Source organism: Lissotriton helveticus, chromosome 2_2, assembly GCF_964261635.1.
Source record: "Lissotriton helveticus chromosome 2_2, aLisHel1.1, whole genome shotgun sequence".
NCBI classification, from domain to species: Eukaryota; Metazoa; Chordata; class Amphibia; order Caudata; family Salamandridae; genus Lissotriton; species Lissotriton helveticus.
Window position 1 is genome coordinate 294,274,169 of NC_136060.1, and position 15,254 is coordinate 294,289,422.

The following is a 15,254-nucleotide window of genomic DNA, read 5'->3' on the forward strand; positions in this document are numbered from 1 at the left end:
AATACGTCGTGCCTGCTTCTCTCTCCATTTGATTGATTGTTATCCAAGTATTTACTGTTTTAGAATTGGTTCTCTTTGGTTCATTCTCTATTTACAAACAAACACAGAGTCGCAATACTCTGTTTAGTCTTTGCAGATAACGAAAAATCGTGTAAAAAAAAAAAGAAAAGGAATCGAGCAAAATCAGTAGGCCACTAATGGGATCTCTTTTTGACCTCGCTAAAATAGAAACATTAGGAACAACCCCTCATGACAAATACAAAACTAGTGAGATGAACTGAACTCCACACAATGATGGCTGCAAAACAGCTCGGCTCCGCCACCCACCCCGCCCAAAATAACGATAAAGAGCGGCTGCCATGATTGGTTGCGGAATGGCCACGACGGAGCTACGAAATGGTGCTGCTCTCATGCTAACCCCAGCTTCAGTCTGAAACATCCAGAAACACTGTAGACTACCAATTCGATCAGTTCCGGTAGCGCCCCAATGTAACCCGGTAGAGAAGAACTAGCCCTCCCCTCTTTGACTGATGGTTCTTGTTGCCTGTCCCTTCTGTTGTCATTTAACATAACTATTTAGCCTGCTGAAAGGGGTTGTGTTCCGACCGCTGGTTGGTGGAGACATTTTGACTATATTCTGGACCTGCGTTGTCGCGTAATGCGTCATATGACGCGCCGCGTTAGCGCATCCGGAAGTCATCCGGGGCGCGCAGCGCGTAACGTAAGCATAACAAGTCATGTGACTTGTTAATAAAACTTTTCATTGGTTCATTTTACTTTTCTTATTCTAATGATGAAAGGCTTGGTCATATGACCTAAAAATTACGCTTTTTATTACTTCCGAACATTATTTTTTCTTAAATATATGTTATAATGTTCCAGGCTAATGTACTTTCCCGGAAAATTTACAACTGTCCTGCAAGTAAAATATATTCTTTTTTCGAGAAAAAGAGCGTTTCTTCGTCCCATGACGGAGCCGTTGAGCAAAAGAGGGTCGACCTGCTGTCTTAGTCGCCGATACGCCTGAATATGAGATTCTTATCGATCACTTTATGTTGAAGGAGTAGAAAACACAACAGCCCTTGACCATTTATCTTTACTGCGTTCCTTCGTATTATACCTTTTACCCTTCATGTAATTGGTCTGCTTTATTTCACTTGCCTTTTAATGATTCTAAAACAGTGACTATTATTAAAAACTTTACCAATGTATATACTACTACCATGTTTTCTTTTAAAAACCTTTATTGTGAAAATTTCATTATACAAATACGAGCCTATAACCACGTGGGCCGGCCACGGAGCAAACTGTAATCGTATATGATGAGTAGACATTTACACTGTAGAGGAACGTAACGGGCGGGCCATTAGGTTGCAAGAACTAAGGTGTCTAACAGTTACGGAATCGGTGGACGTACATTTTATAATTAAAATACGACATGGCCAGTTACAATAAAATTATCTAGATATACATTTGCGGGCAAGTACCATGGGTGACGTTAATTCGAACTTTCAATAGTACAGTAATCAATAACACATCAGAACTTAATATCAATAGGGATGTCGAAATATTCAATCAATTCTCGTCCCCGCCCGCCATGTGCTTCAAAACTGCATACGTATCTCGTGATTTCAAGGTTCTGCAACCAGTACACAACAAGGAGTTACGAGTCCCATTTATTCCGGCGCCATTTTGGGCGAAGACGGGCAGGTCCAGGATATAGTCAAAATGTCTCTACCAACCATCGACTATGATGATGTTCATATGCTGTATTTATTAGAGTAACACTCATCTGTCCACATGAAATTAATTTGCCACAATCTAAACATGTCATTTTAATCTTTCCAAAGTTCTTCTAAATATTTGGGACCGTTTCCCTTGCCTCTGATGCTGTCAGTGCCACTTCTTTGATGAATGTACTAGCAGGTCAGGGGTTCTCCTCCAAATCTCTCTTTTATGCAGCACTATAATTAATTGGTGCCACCTCTCCATATGACGATGCATGGTATAGTTACCATAACTATATTTTTTTTCGGTTCCTCTGGAGAGTTCATCGTGGCAGATGAAGCGTGTAACGTACCGGGCATTTACCTTTTTTTGCATGTACAGGAAAGGGAAAAAAAATCGAGCTTCCGAGTTCTAAGGTGTCCCAGGGCCATTTTAGTGGACCAGGCCCAAATCCAAAGAACAGGCCGCCATTTTGAGAGTCCTGTTGCAGCCGCCTGTCGCTGTAACATCAAGAGCAGCCGAAACTCAGCTGAATGGCAACTGAAACGGTAAAGGGGCGCCCAACTACAGCAGACGAGCCTCCACCTAGGAAGGCCCGTTCACGCCGCCTCCCCCCCCCCCCCCTTCGGGCACCCCACGCCGTTATTCGGAGCAGTATTGTAGGATGGCCACACCAGTGCGGCAACTTGCTAGACATCACCTCGGTGGTAACCGAATCTCAGCGCCTTGTGGTGTCTTCTATTCAGAAAACATTGTTGTGCTGCCTTCGACCTATTCGCCGCAAGTGCGCACGCAACTCAGCTGCATAGCTTGCTAGACACCACCTCGGTGCTAACCGAATCTCAGTGCCTTGTGGTCTCTTCTATTCCAAAAATATTGTTGCGCTGCCTTTGGCCCCATTCGCACATCGGTCCGCTACTGACACCATCTCACAGGCCAACAGGGCGCCCCACACCGACTTTTACCATTGTAGGATGGCCACACCAGTGCCACAACTTGCTAGACACCACCTCGGTGCCATCCGGATCTTGGCATCTCAGCGCCTTGTGGTGTCTTCTATTCAGAAAATATTCTTGCGCTACCTTTGCCCCATTCACACATCGGTCCGCTACTGACGCCATCTCACAGGCTAATGGGGCGCCCCACGCCGAGTTTCAGCATTGTAGGATGACCACACCAGTACAGCAACTTGCTAGACATCACCTCGGTGCCATCCGGATCTCGGCGCCCCACTGCAGATGAAGTGCCTCTCAACTATGAAACCACCACGGTGACGTCCGGATCTTGGCGCCTTGTGCTGGTTCCGGCCTATTCACACATTGGTCCGCTACTGACGCCATCTCATAGGCTAATGGGGCGCCCCACGCCGAGTTTCAGCATTGTAGGATGACCACACCAGTACAGCAACTTGCTAGACATCACCTCGGTGCCATCCGGATCTTGGCATCTCAACGCCTAGTGGTATCTTCCATACAGAAAATATTGTTGCGCTGCCTTTGGCCCCATTCGCACATCGGTCCGCTACTGACGCCATCTCACAGGCCAACGGGGCGCCCCACGCCGACTTTTACCATTGTAGGATGGCCACACCAGTACCACAACTTGCTAGACACCACCTCGGTGCCATCCGAATCTTGGCATCTCAGCGCCTTGTGGTGTCTTCTAGTCAGAAAATATTGTTGCGCTGCCTTTGGCCCCATTCGCACATCGGTCCGCTACTGACGCCATCTCACAGGCCAACGGGGCGCCCCACGCCGACTTTCAACATTGTAGGATGGCCACACCAGTGCAGCAACTTACTAGACACCACCTCGGTGCCATCCGGATCTTGGCGCGTTGTGCTGCCTTCGGCCTATTCGCACATCGGTCCGCTACTGACGCAAACTCACAGGCCAACGGGGCGCCCCACGCCGACTTTCAGCATTGTAGGATGGCCACACCAGTGCTGCAACTTGCTGGACACCACCTCGGTGCCATCCGGATCTTGGCGCGTTGTGTTGCCTTCGGCCTATTCGCACATCGGTCCGCTACTGACGCCGCCTCACGTGCCAACGTATTTTCTCCGCATTTTATACCCTATGCCGCATAACAGGTCATGTGACTTGTTTATAAAACTTTTCATTGGTTCATTTTACTTTTGGTTTCCTAATGATGGAAGGCTTGATCATATGACCTAAAAACAACACTTTTCATTGGATGAAAACTTTTTTTTTTTCCCAAACGATGAAAGCCCCACCTTGTTTCTGGATGTTTCAGACTGAAGCTGGCGTCAGCATGAGAGCACCACCATCTCGTAGCTCCGTCGTGGTCATTCCGCGAGCAATCATGGCAGCCGCTCCCCACCAGAAGCCTACAGGAGTCGGGGGCCCCCAAAACTTTTGATGAATCCTCAAGGCGGAGGGGACGCTTTCGAGAATGGGGTCCAAGACCTAGCAGACAAGCGTCCGATTTCCAAGGTGTCCCAGGGCCATTTCAGTGGACCAGGCCCAAAAAGGAAACAGCCTGCCGCCATTTTGAGAGTCCTGTGACAGCCGCCTATCGCTGCACCGCAAGAGTGGGCGCAACTCAGCTGAATTGCGGCTTTTGACACAGTGGACCAAAAGCGGACGGAATGGCAACTGAAACGGTAAAGGGGCGCCCCACTACAACAGACGAGACTCCACCTGGAGAGGCCCGTTCACGCCGCCTCCCCCGGGGCGCCCCACGCCGTTATTCGGAGCAGCATTGTAGGATACCAAAACCAGTGCGGCAACTTACTGGACATCACCTTGGTGCCATCGTTCTGCTGCCTTGGAACTATTCGCACAACAGTTTGCTACTGATGACCCACCCCCCGCGACGCCCCACGCCAGAAATCTGGACGTTGTGCTGCGTTGGGACTATTCGCACAGCCGACCGCTACTTCGTTGTTTTTCCCTAAAAATGTTTATATGTTATTACTGTTTTTGTTTTCTTGTATATATTTATAAGTTATTAAAGTTTTATAATCTTACTACTTTGTTGGAGTGCTATATATTTTTAATGTGACACATAATTGTAAAAACTTTGATGTACAAAGAGTCATCCCTGGAATCTTACCCTTCAGGCTCGGTCCCCTCCCCAATCACAATACAGGATGGTTTTCAGATAATAGGAACGCGTCTGCTGTGACGGATCTCATCGAGTGTGGGCTTTGATCTACTATAACTCCTTTGAAGAGGGGTGATTCTTTACAGCTGGGGCCATAAACTACATCTGCAGGGCTAGCTGATACCCTAGGACCGGCCTGGACAATCGGACACAGAGGAAAAGGAGTGTCAGAGGGTGCGGTAGTGAATAGGGCGAAAGGGAGGTGTCGGGCGGGCACAGGGTGTGATTCTCAGGGAAGAGCAGCGCAGATGGGGGGTGGTTTATTACCCATGCATAAGACAGAGAGCGGGGGTGACCACTGCCTGGGGGAGATGCTTGCGAGGGTGGGGAGCCATGCTAAGGATCGACAGCGTGCACAGAGTGGGTCCGGTCAAGGCATCTAAAATGACTGCCGTGCACGACAAAAGTGTAGCATTTGAAAAAAGGCAAGATGGCGCAGACAATGTTTTTCAACACTTCCTGATTTCCTTCAAATCGAACGTTAACAGACGTTGGGGCATATTACCAAAGTTAAGCGATATTTATCCCTAACGATGCTTAGCAACGATTTTTTTACCGCTAAGCATCGTCAGAAATTATCGCAGATAAACCTTGCTATTATCAAGGTTTATCGCAAATACGATAAAAAACGACCGCAATGCATTAATATCGCTGAAAACTCAGCGATATTCATGCATTACCGAGCTAATGCTCTTAGCCATGTTATCCACCTCCCATTGGATAACATGGCTAAGAACTGCTCAGGGCAGGTGCTAGCTTTTGGAGATATTCGCGCTTATCGCGAATATTTCCAAAAGTTGATAATAGGAGATAGCGATGTTAGCGACTGTTTCCAGTCGCTAACATCTTGGCATGCCCACTTTGCATGTCATTAGTGATAAATATCACTCACATGCAAAGTGGGGCCCAAGATGGTCGCTATCTCCTACTAGCCGTCGCTAACTGGTGTTAGCAACAGCTAGGTAATACAGATATAATTTTATCTCCGCGAAGCGGAGCGCTGTTACAGATATATATCTTGTTTTTGAACGTTAATTTCTCAAAATCCACTGAAGCACATATATTGAGACCTAGCAAAGGCACATCGAGCTACCAGTCCCTACAATTTTGCCAAGTTTCGTGCAAATCCATTCAGCCGTTCGATTATTATTATTATTTTTTTTTTTGCCCCGCGGGGCCCTTTTAAAACCTCCACATCAAACCTAAGAGGTCAAGGAGGATCTACTATGCCCCCTTATGGTCATTTGCCCCTTCGCTTTGGCCTCCTCTTGTCTCTCGATCCTACCGAGAGACAATATGGCGGCCGCTACGGACTGTTTGCAATGTTTACAGACGCCGGAGAACCAATCAGCTTCGCAAACCTCCGTTACGCGAAGCGGAGCGCTGTTACAGATATATATCTTTTTTTTGAACGTTAATTTCTCAAAATCCACTGGAGCACATATATTGAGACCTAGCAAAGGCACATCGGGCTACCAGTCCCTAATATTTTACCAAGTTTCGTGCAAATCCATTCAGCCGTTCGATTATTATTATTATTATTTTTTTTGGCCCCGCGGGGCCCTTTTAAAACCTCCACATCAAACCTAGGGGGTCAGCGAGGATCTACTATGCCCCCTTATGGTAATTTGCCCCTTCGCTTTGGCCTCCTCTTGTCTCTCGATCCTACCGAGAGACAAGATGGCGGCCGCTACGGACTGTTTGGAATGTTCACAGACGCCGGAGAACCAATCAGCTTCGCTTCACAAAGCTCCGTACCGCGAAAAGTCCGCGAACCGGAGCGCTGCCCGGTCCGCTGTTACAGATATATATCTTTTTTTGAACGTTAATTTCTCAAAATCCACTGGAGCACATATATTGAGACCTAGCAAAGGCACATCGGGCTACCAGTCCCTACAATTTTGCCAAGTTTCGTGCAAATCCATTCAGCCGTTCGGGCTAAAAGTGAGGCCAACCGCCCTATGGAAAACTCAATGTTAAAAACATGTTTTGGGACCCCCCTTTTTTCTCGGCCCCCCCTTGACGAACCCCCCCCACATTTTCAAGGGCTGCTCAGAAACAAAATGTGCCATTTTCCTGAAAATGTCAGCCAATTCCGTCCACAAACGCCAAAGTTATTAGACATAGAATTTTCAAAAATCCCATAGAGAAAAAATCCTAACTATATATACCTACTGGCGACCGCCAGTAGGTAATATATATATATATATATATATATATATATATATACATATATATATTTATATAGACACACAATTAAGGCTGCCATCCTCCCCATCTGGACAAAGATTGTAATCACATCACTATCGCAAGGTACAATACCTGTCTGCCTAAACAAAAGCGCAAGTATCCCCCATGAAAAAAAAAACCTTATGCAGTTCTGATCTGAATAACTTCCGTCCTATTTCCAACATCCCCACACTAGCGAAACATCTAGAAAAGTGTGTGCAATCTCAATTCTACTCTCACATTGAGAAATTCCAACTGCTCAATCAATATCAATCGGGTTTTTGAAGAGGTCACAGCACAGAATCTGCATTCACTCACATCATGGATGATATTTTGAAGTTGCTAGGTCAAAATTAATCCTGCCTCCTGATTCTCCTCGACCTATCCTCTGTCTTCGAAGCTGTTAACTACAGCAAACTACTGTCCACTCTAGAATACAGGATGGGACTATCTGGGTTGCTATTTCAATGGTTTACTTCCTTCCTCCACAACAGATCTCAAAGAGTCAAGGTGAATCAATCACTATCTCAGCCTACAGTATCTATGGGGGTTCCACAAGGGTCTGCCCTCTTACCCATACTCTTCAACTTATTCTTGGAACCATTAGCTAATGTCTAACATTAGCTAGTCCCTAAACTGGCTGCCTTACGATACCAAGTTAGAATGCAGCAAAAGATTGCACGTGTGACTCACAAAGTCCAACACTTCAAAACCCCCATCTATCTGGCCCGCAAACTAAAATTATCAGAGTGTGGCCGTCCATCTCAAAGTGCAAGCTCATTTCTCCTGAAACCTCAGCTTTTCCACAGAAAGAATTCGAGTAACAAAGCTTTCTCTGGCATTGCCCCAAAGATTCGGAAATCTCCTCCACCGGAAGTCCTTCGGATCCCATCCCCGCTTCTTTCAAAAAGGAAGTGAAAAAAATCTGAATGATCAAGTTCTTGCCGTAAAGGTCTTGGTTCTGCTGCTTCATTACTGCCCTCTTTTCTGTTGCTCTGATTATTGATTGCATGGTTGTACACCTGGGAATAACAGTGTTAGCAGGTCATGGCACGTATTTGTATTGTGTATATGATTTGTTCCTCTCCCATTACCTGATCAGGAAGTATGCCGTGATTGTCTATTACATGCATGTACTCCAATGTTTAACAGTGTTGGCATGCTATGCACATATTGATACTGTATTTATTGATTGCTCTTCTCCCATTACTGGATCTAGCCGCTCTCAAATGTTAAACACTCTGAATCACGCTGGGGTTTTTTGGGTTGTTGGGTTTTTAGGGGTTTTGGGTGGGTATTGTATGAATTGTATTAAAAATATCAGATTACATTTTTTGTATTTTTATCAAGATTTTTGGGGGAGGTTACTCAATATTTTGGGGTGGGTTAGAGTATTACATTGTATTAATTTAATTGTCGTTTTTTGAGGGAAATTGGTATTGTTTTGGTTGTTAGGTATAGTGGGTGTCTGGGTAGTGTACTACAGTGGAATATTTATTTTAAAAAAATTATTTTAATTTTTAAAAATATACAAATATTGTTTTGTTTTTTATATTTCATATGGCTTGAGTCACGGGTCTTATGCCAGTTTAACAAGTCATTTTTAGGGAAAAGGGATGAATATTGCACCAGCTTAGAAATTAGTTGTCAGGGAACAGGGAGTGGTGTTGCACCGGATTATTAACTAGTTTTTAGAGCATGGGTGGGTCTTGCAGCTAGTTTCTAAATAGTTTTTAAGGCTCAAGGAGGGATATTGCGCTGGGTTAGAGAATCGTTTTTAAGGTGCAGGGAAGGGGTTTTGCACAGATTAATAATGACTTTTTAGGGAGCAGGGATGGGTACTACACAGGGTTAGTAATACATTTTTAGGGCGCAGTGATGGGCTTTACACCGGGTTAGTGATTCGTTTTTAGGGCACAGGAATGGTAATTGCACAGGATTAGTAATTCGTTTTTAAGGTGAGGATGGGTATTGCCCCAGGTTAGTAATTAGATTTTAGGGAATAGGGATGGGGCTTTCCTCAAGTCAGCAATTTGATATTAGGGGCAGGGATGGATACTGTGTCTGTTTAGTAATCAAGGCCATTGATGCCATAAATGCTGTAGGAAAGTTTATTTTGAGTGAGCACCCCCAGTCTGAACGCTCCACCCCGTGAGGTAGAGAGTGCAAGAGGAGCCGAAGTTTGAGTGCATTTCAAAACGCAACAGAAGGCATGCTACATTATACACCAAAACCACAGTAAAACATCATAATATATTGGGACTGATTCAGTTGTGATTAGGTGTGCCTTATTCTTGAAGTGCTCCTGGCTTCTTCCTGGAAATTAGTAGTAGTAAGTTACACCTCTTCACAACCAAATCTTTGTGAGTCAGGCCCATAGTTTTTTAACCAACATAGTTACAAAATATGAAACGAGAGGACTTTCACCAACCAATAAACAACAGAGGAACAAGCGCCTTTTCTGGGACTATTGCTGTCCGAGCTGCCTTCCATGTATCACTTTGTTTTTGCAAATACACTTCAGTGTCCTCTTGCTGAGATCTTCTCCACTACTTTGTAAAAGCCTTTCATTTTTCTCTTGTTAGGTTTGCTACTTCCCTCGAGCGCCATAATGGATTTATCTCAGGTTTTATTGATTTATTTGTTCTTCTATTTCGGCGATCGGTTAGTGATTGACACCATCTCAGTGGGAAAAACGTCTTTTCAAGTAGCCTGATCTTTAGAAAAGTGATTTCCAGGAGAGCTGAATTGCGGTGTAGTCTAGTAAAATGTTTTCTGGTCTAGAGTATGTTTAAATGATACTTTCTAGTTCAGATCCTCAGATTGTGTGAATTGTATTTAAGCCGAACAGAAAAAATGGACTCAAAAGAAATGCTTTAGGTAATCCAAGCTGGTTTAGAGATCATACCATTATTGTTTATTCTTATTTGACTCAGCAGTCACCCCACATGCACAAGGATGTGCACATCCAAACATGTGCTAAGTGCATGGTTGTAGCATCTTCTTTGGTTACTGAGCAGAGAAAGACATCTGGTTGACTAATCCCTTAAGTAAGAACGCAGTCCATCTGTACATTGATGTATGAAAAACATAACAAAGTCTCGATTACGAGTCTCCCCATAAATTGTGATATGTACGGTAACTGCTTTTGCCGCACATAATGAAATGTACATTTTTGTAGCAAACACTGGACCCCCACAATTTTCCACAGATAAATTAGTACATTTCACTAGGTCAAACCCCTGAAATTTAGCAGGGGTTAAGTACCCAGAAAATAAACGTGGATTTATCTGCAGAAAGCACCACATTTTTCAAGGTGCCCTAATTTTAGCCTAATCTGTAACAAGTGCTAATTATCACACCCAATAAACTCCAAACCCTGCGGTGTCAGATTTAATTGGGTTTGATAAATATCACACCCTTTTCCAGGGCAGTCATAATCTGCGCTAGAGCTAAGTACCTTTTCATCAGGACGTATGCAAACAGTTCAGTTCAGATCAAAAAGCACTTGCTGAGTTGTTTGCACAGCAGATGCTCTGCGACCCAGCTTCAGTCCTTCCTCATTATAGTGAGGCAGAGTTCACTGTACACTGTGAATGGCTTTCAAATAAAAAGCCCTGACTGGATAATTATTTATTGAGAGTGAATATTGTGTGCCAGTGAATTGTGATGACTAGCCCACACCACCTCCCCTGAGTAGAGCTTGAACTGCTTCCCTTCACTACTCTCCAGTCCGCCACGGGTTTTCCCGTTTGTGTGGAGAGAGTCCCCTGCACCAGCACTTTCCCCTAGCTGGCCGCGATTTTGGAAGTTGGCGGCGGTCCAGCTAGCGCACACTTCGGGGTTGGGGTGTTAAAAGCCGATGCAACTCCGGGCTCGCAGCGGATGCACGCAGCGGGCGCGCCAAAGGTAAACCCGTCCACTCCCTTCCGCATCTGGACAGCGCCAGGCATGCTGCCCATTTTTTCCCAGGAGACAAGGGTGCCCTGGTAAGAACCTACTCCAGAACATAACTCCTCGAGCTGCATCCTCAACTACAGTATGTGGGGTGTGCAGACAAGCTTGATCTTACTACAGGGGAGGCTGAACACTGTCAGCACTGTAACTTCAGCCCTACCAATGGTCGTTGGGCTTCTGTCGAACTGGGGGTGGAGAGGAAGACAGGGACCATGACCAAGGCTGGTCTCAAGTCCAGTTCTATTTGGGGAGCGTTAATAAATGCACGTTCCGTGCCCAAACATAAAATCGATATTGCCCTGATTATCCATACACTGAACCTGGACAGCCTCTTTGTCACCGAGACGAGGGCTAGGGACAACTCGGGTCCCCACCTGACAGACGCTGTCCCCCCTGATTATACCATTCTTAGATGTGACCGCTTAGACTGCAGAGGAGGCAGCTTGGCCTTGGTGGCTCGTGATTTCGTTAGATGCACCCTTAACATGTGGACGGTGACCCTAACTCTTTACTAGAAGTAGCCTCATTCTGGATTAAGATTTCGGATAACTATAGCTTCTCAGGCCTTCTGGTATATCGCCCGCCAGGTGTACTGAGACATGGTGTAAAACTTTGGAACCATTTCTTACTACCGCTCACTACACCATCTTACGGGATTTTAATTTTAATTTAGAAAACAAACAGGACAACGACTGAGTTCACCTCTTAGCGCTAATGATGTCTTCGGGATTTTGAGCAACAGGTTCAATCTCCAACCCACACTGCCGGTCACACCTGGGATGGCATTTTCACTAACCAAAAAACTTTATTGATCGAGACAGTTCCTTAGCTGGGCTGACCACTGGTTGATTGAGTTCAAAGTCTGTCCTACTCTCCCCATCATGGTGAAGGAGGGCTCCTCACCGAGGTACATATGCTGCAGGGGACTGAACAAGATGACAGCCATAAACTGAGAGGCCGACTTGGCTACAGCTTGTGAAGGGAGGCACATCATGTTCCCAAACATGCCATCTTTCAGGCCACATCCAGTTTCCAAACTGAAAAGATCCTGTCAGCAGATAATGCTTCGAGTATGCTATTCAAAGTCATTAAGGGGATCTGTAAGCCACCAGGGACACAGGTGCTGACCTCCTCCCAAGAGTTCTGTAACACAGTAGCTATCTACTTTCAGGAAAAGATCCTCAAGATCTTTCAGGAGCTCCGTCCTATGGAAGGTGATGAACCTGACGCAGTGGAGCTCACCCAGAACCATGGGAACAATGCTTTTACCTCCTTCCCACAAATTATGGTTCAGCAAACTAAGGAACTTCTACTGGGCCTTTAATCCGGTGCACCATTGGATCCCTGTATGCACTTAAATCAGTTCCGGATCCTGTAGCTAACTTCCTGTGTAAGGTGTTTAACAACATACTCTTATCCGGTAGCTATGTGTCTACCTGGATGGAAGCCATTGTCCCACCACTCCTTAAAAAACTTAACGCTGACTCCTTAGAGTTGAAAACATTTCAGCCTACCTCCCTTCTCCCCTCACCTGCTAAAATTTTAGGGAAAATCATCAACACTGAACTGATGAAATACGTTGAATTCCAGGAGATCTTAGACCCCTGGCAGAATAGGTTTCACGTTGGTCAAAGCACCGAGTGTCAGGATTTTAGGGGTAATCAACTCTCTGGGAAAAAGTTCATGTAAGAAGAGTAGGGTCTTTGTAAAACCCTCTTGTGTGAACTTGTGTTATTGATGTGGAAAGACAAGACACATTACAAGATGGCCGCCAAGTGTACTTTAGTATCTGTATTTAGTTAGTAAGATGTACGAAATCTCGTGAGACCAGAGGTTTCGAGTTACATGTGTGCGCATTCCGGTGCGCACTTCAATTTGCATTCGTGAAGAGAAGTTTGTTTCCAAGACGCTCTTCTAAGTAATTCAAATTGGAAAAGCGTAAACTCTAGTAATTCCCTGTTAGTACCTAGACTTTAAGTAGTGTTAAGCCCGTTAGCCCTTAGCCCAGGAAGTACCCCCTTTTGCCCCTCTCTACACGAAAAATCCTGAAAGAGAAATTTTGAGTGAATTCGCCTTCCGTGAATTTCACTCGAACTCGCAGCATCAGTCTCAGCGTCAGAGCCTTCGCACTTGCAGCCTTCACAGCTGAGCTTTGGTAGGCTTACCGTCGAGTGCTGGAGTACGGGGACACAAGTGAGCTAATTGTATCGCTCTTCAAACTACAAGTAAGCTGAATTTAACTGCATTTTACAGCATCAGTCGGAGTGTGCGTTCAACTGCAGCTCCGTATAACACGCACATGCTTCACTTACCTTGCCTTCCCAGCGTTCCTTCCTATTTCTGTCCTCCCTCTTTCATCCTCCCTTGAACCTTTTTGCGCGTTCCCCTTCCTTGAAGCTGTGCATTTGGGAATTCTTCTGGAATCACAAGACTGTACCTACTGTGGAGTTTCCTTACAAGAGAGAGAGAGACATGGACTCTATGAAGAGTATGGAAAACTCTCAGGAAGAACTAATCAGACAAAAACTGTGTTACTACATTGAACTATACTTGTGGCAAGATAAACATAATTCACACCAGGTAGGAATAAGTCAGTATTTAGTTAGTTTATAGTAGGGAGGTGTGAAAGGCTGACCTTGGTATTGTCTCTTCTATGTGCATTAGGTATCATCAGCCCAGCTCATCTTGCTGAAACTACCACTAAAAAAATAGAAGAGGAGCCAGTGCTCATGCTGAATCTGGTAGGAGGGGGAAAAAGAAAACATGCTATTGTGAGAAATAGAAAGGGAAGGTTAGGGAGACATAACTAAATCTCTACCTCTGTGCAGTAGGAATTCCAGTACTGCCAAACCTGGTAGAAGAAGAAGTCCAGTTCAATTTGAGTGTCTCTTCTCTGTCCCAATTCCCCTTTCCTGGAGCAGTTGCATAAAGCAGTGTGTTCCGGGGAGTGGGTATTGTGAAAAAAGCAATGTTCTGCTGCTGTTCCAGGCAGGTTGCTCCCCATGCCGCACAGCTCCACCTGCCTGTGCCCATGGCCCTGACCCCTCTGCTACCGTGAGTTCTAGGCCCTCCTCAGTAGGTCTCTGTGGGCTCGCGCTGCCCCTTTTTGCTTACTCGTTTGTTGTGTTTCACTTGTGTTACTTTACTGTATTCTGTGCTGCTGCTGAATTCCATTTTGTCTGGTATTCTGCTATTCTGCTTTTTGATATTCTGCTTTTACCAGTCTTCACTGTAAACCCTCCAGCGCCCCAGCCTTCCTCCCCCCTCCCACCGCTGCGTCCCCTGCAGCCCGCCCCACTCACTCACCCATTCGTTCCCGCTCCCCGCCTCCCAGCTTCACCTCCCTCCCACCTCCCCTTCTTATGGAGGCCACTGTGCGCCGCTGGCGCGCAAGCACATCTGCATCCATCCACGCATGGACCTTGCCCAACGCCAGACCCCTTGGCCCCCGCGGGCCCCACGACACCAGATGTCGCTACAACGCCAACATCCTCCAAGCATTCAACGCCGGCAGATCCACCACCCTTCACCTGCTGAAACTGCAGCTTCACCAGCCAGCGTACCCTAGCATGTCCTGCCCCCCTACCAAGGCAGGCCACAACCATCTCAGATACATACTGCTCAACACCCGCACCATCCACAGGCATGCCGTCGAACTCTGGGACCTGCTCAACTTATCCTCCCCGGACGTCGCTTTCCTGACGGAGACCTGGATGAACACCTCATCAGCACCCGACGTTGCCATAGCCATCCCGGATGGCTACAAGATCACCCACAGGGATCGCACCAACAGACCAGGAGGAGGAATCGCCATCATCCACAGAAATACAGTCAGAATCTCAACCAACACCTAAGACACCCTCAGCACCGCCGAACACCTGCACTTCCAGATCCACATCGATCCCAACACCACCGTCAGAGGAACCCTCGTGTGCAGACCCCCTGGATCCTGGCCACAGTTCAGCGACTCCATCACAGACGCAGTCAGCTCGCACCACTTAGCCTTCACAGACTACATCCTCCTCGGAGACCTGAACTTCCCCCTCGAGAACACCGACGACAGCAACTCCACCACACTGTTGGACAACCTCACTAACCTCGGCCTCAAACAGCTTGTCACAACACCCACCCACTCCGCCGGACAGACGCTCGAACACATTTTTTCCACCAGCAGCCATGTCACCTTCAGCCACACCACCAAACTCCATTGG

At 46.2% G+C, this 15,254-nt stretch overlaps 2 long non-coding RNA genes across 4 annotated transcripts in view; one reads left to right on the forward strand and one right to left on the reverse strand.

Moving 5' to 3' along the window:
• Positions 1-15,254, reverse strand: part of LOC144821801 (uncharacterized) — a 340,482-nt gene that overhangs the window by 87,787 nt on the left and 237,441 nt on the right. Inside the window, exon 1 of one of the 3 annotated variants that reach the window (XR_013608450.1) lies at positions 13,356-14,232. The exons of the other annotated variants lie outside the window; for them this stretch is intronic. This is a non-coding gene — a long non-coding RNA (uncharacterized LOC144821801). Of the gene's footprint in view, positions 1-13,355; positions 14,233-15,254 lie in introns of those variants that run through there. 3 annotated transcript variants of the gene reach the window in all.
• Positions 12,940-15,254, forward strand: part of LOC144821802 (uncharacterized) — a 58,300-nt gene continuing 55,985 nt past the window's right edge. Inside the window, exon 1 of the long non-coding RNA XR_013608451.1 lies at positions 12,940-13,268. This is a non-coding gene — a long non-coding RNA (uncharacterized LOC144821802). The remainder of the gene's footprint in view (positions 13,269-15,254) is intronic.